Below are 8982 nucleotides of genomic sequence, written 5' to 3'. Positions count from 1 at the left end.
TATATGGTACATAGAATTTTAAATTAAATTTTGGTCGGTTATGCAAGAGAGATTAGCTTCCTTTTTGCAACTAGATTTGATAGCTTGATGAATGTTGTAAGATAATGTAGTTTCCTTTCTACAAGTAGTTTAGCTCTTGTCTTTTCATGAATGGTTTCAATAGCATTTACAAGTTGAATTCAATAGCATTTTTCTTGTCATAGTTAGATGTAGCTTTTGAATTTCACCTTCATTAACCAGCTTTCATTTTAATTCAGTAGGAGGAATGGTCTTAGAGCACTATTGATCAAATGTCCTAGTTGAGGGTGGCATGAGTAGAATCCCATCTACTGTGCATATAACACTATCACCTTGAAGTTTGAACAAACTCTGGGTTGATAAATAGATTTGAGGATCCATTGGAAGTTACAACACTCCTAGTGCAATACCATGGCTCACCACGTTTTGGCAACGTTACCAGGGAGGTGTCTAGGTAGATGTTGTTTCTTCTTAAGCATTGTTTTTTATTTTGCATAGAGTTTTGAAGAAGTAACATAAAATAAAAAGAGAAAAAAATTCTGTCATGACTCGTAGGAGTAGAGATACTCAAGGAAAATTCTTACCAAAATCCCCCACACCCTCAAGCCATGAACCTTCACTCTTCTTCAGTGTATGTCAACTTACCTCTCTGACTACAAGGGAGTTAGAAGACCCTCTAGGTGAGAAACCTGAAATTTTTGAAGAACCTATTGGGGAAGAAGAAGAACCCACTTCACCTACCCAATATATGGTTGAAAACAAGGATAATGAGGTTTTCCCTATTAGAGATACTAATGGAGACAATAGAATGAAGAATATAAGCCCTACTTCTCTTCCACATTTCAATGTCTTAACCTCTTAGGATCTTGATACCTTCATGTTCAAATTTTTTATTGTCTGTAGGACCTATGACTATGCCTATGATGACCAGAAGCTAAATTTATTTCCCTATACCCTTAAGGATAAATCCTTGCGTTGATTTATGGGTTTCCCTAGGGGTAGCATCACTACCTGGGCCCAAATGCAACAATCCTTTAATAAGAAGTACAAGGACTATTGTAAGTCTAAAGAAACTAAGGAATAAATCTTTATAATGGCCCTTCGACTTGATGAATCCCTAGAAGAATATGAGGAACGATTTCAACTCAGTTATAGGAGGGCCAGCTGCACCCTTGATCCTGAATCACTCAAATTAGTTCTTCTCCTAGGGATTAGGGAGGGCATGTTGGAGACCCTCAACATGTTTTTTAGGGGGGATATTTATCCATATCCTATGGTGAAATTAAAATTGTGTTGAAGAATCATTCTAGGGCTGCTAGAAAGAAGGGTAGGGCTAGTCAAGGCTTGGTCAATTCCTCTCCTTTCACAACTTCCATTAAGAATGAGATAGGCAACATGTTGGATGATTTCAAGAGTGAAACATTGCATACCTTTGCACTGCAAATAGATACCATGCAAATCAAAATAAAAAAGGAGGAAGCAGAAAGGGCACTAGCTATGTTTTTCCCAAGATGCACCAAAAGACATCCTAGGAACAAGTTCTCCTTAAATTTCATAGGGGTTTTCCTAATCTCTGAAGAAAATCATGCAACAGCCAAATGCCCTTCTTTTCTAGGACTAAAAGTTGTATATCGAGGAGACGAATGGGGGGTTAGTGCAACTTTGTTTCATCAATCAAAGAAGACCTCAAGGACCCAAGCCATATCAATAAGGAATGCAAGATACACACTACTCTTATTATAATCCAAATTAGACTACATCCTTGCAACCTTAGTACTCTTCCACACACCCATCCTGTTCCACACCCCCTTCTTGGCCTTAAGATTCTCCATATACTCCTCAACCTGTCAACCATCCTTTTCAGCCTTATCCACCCCAATATTCTCAATGGGGAAACCCATCACAAGGTTGGAGGCCTCAATTTAACCAACCTCTTTCTTTACTTCCTCCACCTGAACCTGAACCACAACTCACTCATCCTACTCGACCCAAGCAACCTTAGATGCCTTCTCAACCCAATCTGAATCAAAATGAATAGCAGGCACAATAGGTCTACAGTGGAGAGACATCTTAACCTTCCTTTTTTGTTAATATCCAAGAGATCAACCTTAGGTTTGGGAGAGTGATTCTAGATAAACATCCACCGTATCCACCAGAAGAGCTTGAAGAGGAAAAGGAAGAGAGTACCCCTCAAGTAAATCCACCTCCTTTACTTGAGAAATTGATCCACCCTAGCCAACACACCCCATAAGAGATTGAACTTTTGGGAGAATTCAATAATTTGTTTGTTAAAATACCCCTTCTCCAGGCTATTAAGTATGTTCCCATCTATAATAAGCTTATCAAGGAGAAATGTTTCAAAAATCCTGGGATAAAGAAGAGATACACTGCCACCATCAATGTTGTTGGTCAATTATCTAGTTTGATGTTGGGAAGAGTAATTTTTCCAAAATACTTAGACCCTAGAAGCCTAATAATGGATGTGCATATTAATGGCATCATTTTCCCTCATACCCTGATTGATCTTGGGGCTTCCATCAACGTGATGACTAAGGAAACCATGGTAAATCTAAGCCTTCAATAAGCCATAAGAAAGACTACCACAGTGTTGCAGCTTGCAGATAGATCCATAGTAGCTCCTGAGGGAATTGTTGAGGATGTCATCATCTCCATTGACTCTTGGGAGTATCCTCCTGATTTCCTAGTGCTCCAACCCAAAACCAAGTTTAATGGTTATCCTATTATCTTAGGAAGACCTTGGTTGGCCATTGTTGATGTTATATCAGTTGTAGTGCTGGGAACATGACCATCAAGAATGGGCCCTTATCAAAACAACTGATATTATACCCTCCTACTCATCCTTCTCTTGAACATGATCTACCCTTATTGCTTGAGGATGAGGATGAAGATGAAGTATATCATACAACACCCTACCCAATATGTACCCTAGATGTTGTTATAGGAGGGGGAAAACCTAATGAATATGACCTCAGTGACCATATCCTTTAGAACCAACCCCTCAATACCATTCCTCTTGATGAGCTAGTGAAAGAATCTGAGAGTAGTCCTTGGATTGAATTATGCTCAGTTGACCCAAGTCTAGAACATGTAAAATTTGTAGAGTTTGGCCCATCCAGAACCTTAAATATCAACCCCTCTCTCTTGTTCAAACAAGAAGATCAATTGTGCAATATGATGAGAGAACACTTAGATGATTTTTCTTGGGACTATAAAGAAAGGAAAGGGGTGCATCCCTTGGTTTGTACTCATCACATCTACATATAAGAGGGATGAAAATCTATGCACCAACCTCAGGGGAGAATGAACCCATCCATTAAGAACATAGTGAATGAATAATTGCAAAGGTTGTTGGATGCAGGGTTCATATACCCCATCTCAAATAGTGAGTGCGTGTCCCCTCTAGTCTTAGTCCAAAATAATAATGGGAAGTGGAGAAACTATGTTTATTACTAAGAACTAAATAAGGCCAAAAAGAAATACTATTTCCCTTTGCCTTTCATTGACCAAGTTTTATATGGTTTTGTAGGGAAGAAGTTCTTCTCTTTCTTGGATGGATTTAGTGGTAATACACAGTGGAATATTTTATGGCTATAGGACCAAAATTTTTGATATTTCCTTCATTATTCCATGCATCCACTTCCTATCCATCATATCCACTCATGTGATCACCTCTCTCTGCCATCTCATTAGCTTGAAATTCAAGTTTTATCTCCTCTCTGTGATGCTATAGGAAGGACCTGTATTGCTACAGGAAGGTCCTGTGGTGCTACAGGAGGGTTTTGAAAATCTACAAGAGGGAGATCCAAGGAAGAGGGAAGCCTAAATGGAACCTTATGAATTTAAAAGTGATGAAGAATTCCCCCCCATTACTTTCCATCATCCATCTCATTTCACAAAAAAATTCACTCAAATTCCCCACTTTTCCTACCTCTTAAAAAATAAAAACAAAAACACAAAAACGCAAAAGCCATTATTTCCATTTATACAAGTGTCTACACTACTCTCTCATGATCCTAGTACTATCTTTATGACTTGTTATAATTTCCCTCATCACCATCATGCAGATTGAAGACCCCAAAGGAAAATAAAAGGGTTGCTACAGGAAGAAACCTCCTCTTGTAGTAGCCTGTGCACTTAGCATAGAAAGCATTGATCTTGTTTTTTTCTCATCATAGGGGATTATGGAACCTTATGAGACAACTCTGAAGAACTCATATCACTCCCAATAATAATTTCCCCCATTAGCAGGAGCTTAGACATCAACAAAGTACCTGTGCACACACAACAAATACAACATTCAATCATCACGAAGAGAAATGAAGATATGCACATGACATAAACTAGCAAGTCAACTCCCTTGATGTCAATGATATGGTCCAAATCCAACATGAAAATTCGTGCAGTAGTTCGATCATGAGGTAGGCACAAGTATGGAAAAATCTTACCTCCTCCTTATGTCTGAATAACAAAAATGTATAAATGTCAAGAAGGGATGTTTTAATAAGCTGCAGGTAGCCAGTTAACTTGGCCACCCTTGGCTAGTGAACTAAAAGTGATGGTGAGTGCTCATGCAACATGGAGATGTCACATCGACCAAGATGGGATCACAAATAATGGTAGGTGATTACGAGGGAATGAAATATGATTAGTCAGAGTGAGGAAAATGTTCCAAAAGAGGAAACCGTGTATGATTGCTAGGTACTTGGTCTTGGTTTCTTTTGCATACTCGCTCATTTAAAAAATAGTTAGGAAAAGGAAAAGCTTATTGTTCCACAAAGGAGCTTCGAACCTCATTCTGAATTTGCAAAAAGAAGGAGCTACAAGCATACCTGCAATTGCTACAGGAGGGCCAAGAGATTGCTATAAGAATATTGAGAGGGTGAAAAAGGGCCACAGAGGTTCAAATTGATCCCCAAATTACCATCTTCATCCAAGGCTATTCGAAAAAAGTAAGTGCCACCATCTCCCTCATCCATCCATTAAATTTCATGAATATTATACTTAAATTATACATATGATGGCATTATAATTGTGCAATTAAAAATTCCTTTTTAGCAGTAGTGATTGAAACATAGGCAATTGTTATTGACAAGGATATGTTGAATCACTACCGCCATTGAATTAAACATTGAATCTATAAAAGAAGCATCTCTCCCTCACTTAATGAAATACATAAAGAAGAGATGGGAGGAGGATTTAACAGGAGAGAGCCCTCAGATACCAAGAGAATCCACCTACACACTCCTGTGGTAGACATTTTTAGAAGACACTAATGGCTAGGATTCTTTGATTTATTGAAGGGGTATGATGATCACCTTGCCCTTGAATTTTCCATGGCTTCGAATTCCCAAAGAGAGGAAACTGTCACCACTGTTGTGAGGGGGTTGGATATCTCTCTTAGCCCTGAAATAATTAGTAGAGTAACAACCCTACCTCTAGGGATCAAGTGGATCATAGAAGACAAAGCCACCAGTGTCACTGTTAAAAATAATTTCTTCATTACCAAATAAAATCATGTTGAGGACAAGAATAGAGTTAGGAGAGAAATGAGTCAAAAAGAAAGGGAAGGAAAACACTAGCACCTATCCCACCATTGCCTCATCAAATTGGTAGTGGTAGATTCTCTGAACCATCTTAGAATCCCTATCCTATGGAACAAAATTGTAGACATGGATAGGGAGACTCTCATGGAAACACAAGCCCTCACACTGTTATAGACATTTTTGGGCACTGCAACCCCAATCATAAATGTCCATAAACCAAGGGCTCCCAAGTCCCTAAAAGTGTTGTTCCAACCCATAAAAGAACAAGGTCAGTTGATTACATCATCTCCCAGAAGTTCTCCATGAAAAGCTACTCAGAACTAGTCAAAACTGGACCATCTCAGCTGCTCCATGGTCAAAGTACGTTGCATCCCACCTAAATGCACACGGGAGGTGCGATGAATACTGAAAAGCACTTCTATGGGGTGCGATGGGTGAGAGTGGACAAATGGCAGAGTCAATTTGCGAGGTGGAAGATCATGGAATCTTCCAGAAACTTCTCCTGTGACACTTGCCTCTCTGCATTTGCCCAGGGATGAGTAAAAGATCATCAATCTCCAAATGGAATCAAGAACTATCAGAGAGAGGACACTAATCAAATCTCAGAAGCTGACTCATCCCCCTTGCAAACATCTATATATCGATCCCTCATCCCAGAGATCCAGAGGTTGGAATTTTGTATCTTGTAAGGAAGTGTTGCTGGTTTCTTGGTGTAACATCATAGTGTTGGGTGATCTAAGCTTTTCATGAGGTGAAGAAGGGCTTTCTTGCTGAGAGGATAACGCTGGGTCAGAACAATTGGTTGTAATCCTCTTTGCTATTCTTAATTATTAATAAAGCTATTCAAGTTTTCCTCCACATTCTTGTATGATTGATTATATATGCATTTGTGTGGTCAATATATATCTGGTCCTATATTGTTTATGATAATATATCTCTGTTCTTGGATAGTGTTATGCTGCTTTGGTTCCAGAGGTGCTCTTTGAAGCTGGGTAGACAAGGAAGCGAGTGGCAAAGATCTATCAGAAGGGAGAGGAATCAAGCAAGGAACCAAGCACAAGACAGAGGTTGGTCTCCTTTGCTCCCCTCTTATCTACTTCTCATAAAGAAAAATGAAAGTGGTTTTAGTTTGTTTGTTTCTAAGGTAGCTACCAACCTTAGTGGGACTAGCAGCTTTGCATAGACACTAGTTTTCTTGATAACAAAATGGCAACTCCACTGGGGAGCGAATAGATTGTTTGTTTGTCTATGTTTGTTTGCTTTATAAACTTACAGACGGAGCCTGAAGTCAAGCCAGCTAGCCTTCGAACTGCATTTGCTATGCAAGTGAAAAGTAGATCAATGTTGCTTCAGTCTATCTCCGAGTTTTGTTTCAGAATTGAACAATCGATTTACAAACTCTCTAATTTCCCTTGTGGTGGCTCTAGTAACCTCCTTAGATCTACCCTTGTGATTTATTTACTGATTACCATTTGCTCGGCCTAAATCCCTGAACTGTGCTGCAAACTGTGATCAAGAACTGGATCAAAAGTCTCACACTGTACCATCGCACCCTTTCTTCAAGGATATCAGTATGCATCACACTTCCCATGTGTTGTAGGTGGGATGCATACTGGAATCCCTGTATAACAGGTGCACTGATCAGAAAAGGCTAATTTTGCCTCCAGACTTTGATTTTTCTTCACTCTTTTCAGCTCTATTCAGGAGTTTTGTTGTCTGTAGTCAGTATACCTTTGCTGGAAACACCCTTCCTTGCCATTATTCCGCTTCCATTGTGCAAAGAACTGTAAATGTTTTTATGTATTGTGAGCCATTTTCAGTTCTCTTTTACAAAGAAGTAGCGTAATTGAACTGTCGTTTCTTGATTTGGAAGTGTCGCAAGTGTCGTTTTCAGTCATAGAAGAGAATCTGATTGTTCTTGATAGTCGATTACATTGTTACTCTTGTATTTGATTTGAATTAGTAGTTTTTCAAGTGTCGAAAGCAAGTTTTCAATTCCAAATCACAAAGTTTCGTCACTGTCTTCATTTTGTCTTGAAAAGAAGCTTGTTAGTAAAGTCACTTTGAAAATAATTCAGATTTGTGCTTAGCTTTCTTTTTATCATTCACACATTAAGAAGGCTGAAAAAAAATACATGCATGTGCATTTGCATTTAGACTGTTTGTTGGTTTGATTTAGGATAGTGCATATAGTGTGTGCTCTCTGCTCTATGTTGAAAGAATATCATCTCTCTTTCTTTAGTAGCTAGGATTTTCATTGCAGAAAGAAGATTAAACGATTGTTTATCATCTTAGATTGCATTTTAGGAATTGTATACCTACATCACGCAGTAAACATGAAAGGAAAATTTCTTAAGCAAGATCAACTGTAAAATAAATTCAATGAATCTAAAAACACTTTGGAACCTAATGCACAACATTTAGAAGTCTAAATGGGTTTGTCCTCGGAGCCCAAGTGGTCGTTTAGTAAAATGACACACGATATGGCACGAGTTCGATCAACCGCGACCCATCATCTTGAAAAAAATCATTTAGAAGTCTAGGCTAGAGACGTATTCCGACGTCGTAAAGCCTGGCAACTATTGTTTTCATTGCTGGTTGGGTGATTCCTCCACTTTGAGACGATAAGTGCCAGTACGGACTTGTGCTCCCACATACCGTCGAGTATATATTGTGAGACCACAATAGTCTATATCCTTTATCCATAGGAAGCCGTGTCTGCCACCCTATCAATCGCAATGCACTGAACACAACATTCAGGAAGATTGACTGCCGTACTGTAAAAAGTATTCTGCAGTTTTGCGATTGTTTCGGTAATCCCTCTGTCTAGATTTCCAGAGTAGTCTCTTTCGTTCCTTTTCAGACTCCTTAAAGGAAAAGGTCCATCTGAGCACTTGTCACTTCAAGCTCATTAAAAATCGAAGGCGACTAGAGTCATCTTTTGTTTTTTCTCGACTCTTAAAAATTGAAAAAACAAGTTGTGTCAAAGCGTCTAAAATTTATTTTAATGGGAATAAGAATCACCTTTCCTATGTTGGTCTTAGGTTGAGAAAAATGGAGTCCACCAACCAAGGATTTCCTCTTGGAGGAAATCCTAGTCCTTTCTCCTCTTGGGGAGATGTTGGTGCACCCCATATGGCCACATTGTCGCTTCCAGGATTGACAATCGGCTTGCCCGTATGGCTCTTCACGACCTCTGTCATTCAGAACACCATGATTCCTGAACAATCAAGTCAGCAACTAAATGATACCAAAGTTACCCCCCAACCTTCTACTTCATCCAATTCTCCCTCTCCTCCTTCCTCTTCACTAGATGAAGTTGGTAAAGCCAAAAATCAAGTAACTGAGAAGAAGAAGGAGAAGAAGAAGAAGGAGCCAAAGGTGAAAAGGGGCAACCAGG

Source organism: Pinus tabuliformis, chromosome J, assembly GCF_031772625.1.
Source record: "Pinus tabuliformis cultivar Carrire ecotype Pingquan chromosome J, CPIR1, whole genome shotgun sequence".
NCBI classification, from domain to species: domain Eukaryota; kingdom Viridiplantae; phylum Streptophyta; class Pinopsida; order Pinales; family Pinaceae; genus Pinus; species Pinus tabuliformis.
Note: the sequence above shows the minus strand (reverse complement) of the source record.